General features: G+C 41.9%; 1 pseudogene; it reads left to right on the top strand.

The window, feature by feature from the left end:
* Positions 1–2383: 2383 nt before the first annotated feature.
* Positions 2384–3253, top strand: LOC122893334 (annotated as a pseudogene).
* The last annotated feature ends 485 nt before the right edge of the window (positions 3254–3738 follow it).

The raw sequence follows: 3738 nt of genomic DNA on the forward strand, positions 1-3738 counted from the left end.
AGGTCCCTTACATAGATATTGCAGCAATCCCCCTCAGGACAGGGCCTCAAATAATGTATTATTTGTGAGATAGGATCACCCAAGGACCAGTATGCTCAGGCTCTAACTCAGACTCCAAGATGCAGCTTCAGTTTCTTTATGGGGTCTACATTGTTATAATTTGGCATTTTGTAATCCTTGGGAGTCAGAGATCTTGTTACAGTATATCTGGCTTCAGATCCATCCCGGGTGACTACGCTGCCCCCATAAATTTGGTAGACATAAAGTCTGTGCATCACAGAGACATTGCACTGGTTGGCTCAAGAATTTGGAAGGTTCATTTACTCCAACTTAGATGTTTTCCTGGGTTAAGGAAAAAGCAATTATGTGTTTATTCTGTGGAAGCTTAAGGGCTCATAAAACTAGGGGAAAACAGACTTCTGATTTAAGATGGTGGATTTTACACATGGATTTTTCTTTTTTCTTCCAAATCCCAATAAAGAGATACAAAATGCAATAATCTCCCAGAACAGGAAGGGGGGGTTAAAGAAGGGGTTATAGGTAAACAAGACATTAAAATGGATACAGGGAGATAGAGAGCAGAGGGCACAGATAACCAATGGGACAGAGCCAAGTATGAGTGCACAGCGACATGGTGGTAGTCTCATAGCAGTGGCTAACGCTCCCAACAGAATATGGAGAGGCTGTATGATCACAGCTGAAAGTGAAAAAAGAAGTCAAAGAAAATGTTTAATGAAAGGTTTGTTAACAAAACAGTTGTGTCAATCAGTCCCTTCCCCAGGCCCCTCCCCATTTCACAGGGAGACACTGATAATGAGATGTTTATCCCTAGTCAACTGACAAACTAACCAAGCAGAAGGCTCTTCCCTAAAGACATTTGGCCAAGGAGATCCATGCTGCTTAACATAGGTATTGATGCTTCCTATTCTAATATCCAGAGATGGTCCCAAGAGCACCAAAATGCTATTTGTGAACCCTAAAGCAAAGTCTACTGATTTGCAAGGCCCTCTCCACATAGGTTGCCTCTACTCAGGCCTTTCCTTAACTCAAGTGTATGGCCTGTTAACAGACACATGAAAAAATTCTCCACATCCCTTGGTATCAGGGAACTACAAATCAAAATCACAATGAGATACTACCTTATATCAGTCAAAATGGCTAAAATTAACAAGACAGGAAACAACAAATGTTGCCAAGGATGCGTAGAAAGGGGAGCCCTCTGACACTGTTGGTGAGAATGAGAATGCAAGCTGGTGCAGCCACCCTGGAAAACAGTATGGAGATTCCTCAAGAAGTGAAAAATAGAGCTACCCTATGACCCAGCAATTGCATTACTAAGTATTTACCCAAAAGATACAAACGTAATGACCCCAAGGGGCACCTGCACCCCAATGTTCATAGCAGTATTGTCCACAGTAGCCAAAGTGTGGAAAGAGCTGGGATGCCCATCAACAGATGAATGGATGAAGAAGACATGGTATATCCTATAGTATATATGGTGTATATTATATACATATGGTGGAATATTAGTCATCTGAAAGGATGAATATTTACCATTTCCATCAACGTGGTTGGAACTGGAGGGTATTATACTGAGGGAAATAAGTCAATTAGAGAAAGACAATTATCATGGTTTCACTTATTTGTGGAATATAAGAAACAGGGCAGAGGACCATAGGAGAAGGGAGGGAAAACAGAATGTCCTTCATCCTAAAATATGAATGGAAGACCAAGGATAACTAGGCCCATGGGAAAGCTGGCCATTTGAAAGAAAAAGACCAAGAAGACTGAAAGGAATATCTGGCTCCCTAGAAAAAAATGACAACCCAGGAACCAGAGACACCTTGACAAATCTAGTTAGTATCCTCAGAGAAATTTAGAGGTGATTTTTCCATCCACATAATCAGAAGCTGGGGGGCAGTTGGATAATGGTAAATGTTAATAGACCAGAGAAATATGGACCTACAATAGCTCTGGGAAAATCCAGAAACTGAAGAGGGTTCAGGAATTGTAAGCATTAAGTTAACTCTCAATGAAGGGATTGAGAGAGGTTCAAATGAGCAAGAATGGTTGAAAATCTATACAAGAAGTAGACAGACTTCCCAGGATCCCCTCCCTCACCCTGTTACAATCATCAAATTACCAGCACCCTCCCTTCTCAGCAGGTCAGACCCTTCTACTATGAGAAGCTAAATCATGGAAACCCTAGAAGAACACCAGGCACCAAGAAGGTAAGGTTCCAAAACTAAAAAGGAGAGGTTAGGACAGAGTCTACATACCAAAGGTTGAGACTTCTCAGTTCCCTTACTTGCCTCTGCTCCAGAAACACTGGTAACCTAGATACAAAAAATGCAGGAGAGCTCTTCCACTCAGTGGCCTGGGGTGACCTCTGAAAATGGTTCGCTATTTGCTTGACCCAGAAAACCCTACAAAATCATGCAAATCAAGAGGTTCAAATGTTTGTGTTCACTTTAAGAACACATGCGAAACTGCCCAGGCATAAAGGGTATGCATATCTGAAAAGCCACCAAGTATCTGAAAGACGTCACTTTGCAGAAGCAGTGTGTGCCATTCCATCACTACAATGGTGGAGATGGTAGGTGTGTCCAAGCCAAACAGTGGGGCTGGACACAGGGTCGGTGGCCCAAAAAGAGTGCTGAATTTTTACTGCACATGCTTAAAAATGCAGAGAGTAGTGCTGAACTTAAGGATTTAGATGTTGATTCTATAGTCATTGAGCACATTCAGGTGAAGAAAGCCCCCAAGATGCAGTGTAGAATTTACAGGGCTCATGGTCAGATTAACCCATACATCTGCTCTCCCTGCCATACTGAGATGATCCTTACTGAAAAAGAGCAGATTGTTCCTATACCAGAAGAGGAGGTTGCACAGAAGAAAAAGATATCCCAGAAGAAACTGAAGAAACAAAAACTTATGGCCTGGGAGTAAATTCTGCACAGAATAAATGCAAATAAAAATGTTTTAAAAATTCAGGAGAATGAAGATTTTTTCCCCCCCTTGGGGGACTCAGAGCAGGAAAAGAGATAAGATCTCTAGATATTGACAACTGGGGCTTCCCCAATAAAATAGCTCAACCAGGTCACCCATTGTGAATCCCAGTACTTGGCAAGCCCAGTAGGTCAGATTCTTAGGGCCTTCCTCACATGTGCAAAATATTATTGCAAGCAAGCAAGGATTACTCAATGCGTGAAGAAAGCCTATAGCAGGAAAGAAGACAAGCAGAAACAGAAAGAAAAATGAAACCTGAAAAAGAAAAAAATGCAACAAGCAGAAGAAACTTAAAAAAATAACTGAAATCTCAGAAATAAATTTATCCATCAAGCAAGATTACTATATGTCTGTTTCGGCTGATGATTGTGTAATAGGAACATGATTTGTCCACCCTCTTGAAGCAATTGAAAATCTGAAAAAAAAAAAAGAAACTGACCTTCAGACATTAAACATCAGGCAACATTGAGAATGAGAACTGAGAGAGGGGAAACAAGATAAGTGAGGCTTCAGGTCGGCCCAGAGTTCTGCCTGGAGAGAGTTTGCATAGGGAGGAGGAACTCAGGTTGGGCCTGGTGGCCTCTCTGAGTTGGAGAGACTGGGCTGCAAGCCTGGCAAGGTCAAAGCAGCTTGAGTTCACTGGGCAGATACTGAAAAAGAGAGAACTGCAAGAGGTAGAGAGCTTTGGAGATCTTTAAAGACCCCCAGAGATCTTCAGGTGAGTACTGA

The sequence above is a fragment of the Neovison vison genome, chromosome 13 (genome assembly GCF_020171115.1).
Source record: "Neovison vison isolate M4711 chromosome 13, ASM_NN_V1, whole genome shotgun sequence".
Classification (NCBI taxonomy): Eukaryota; Metazoa; Chordata; class Mammalia; order Carnivora; family Mustelidae; genus Neogale; species Neogale vison.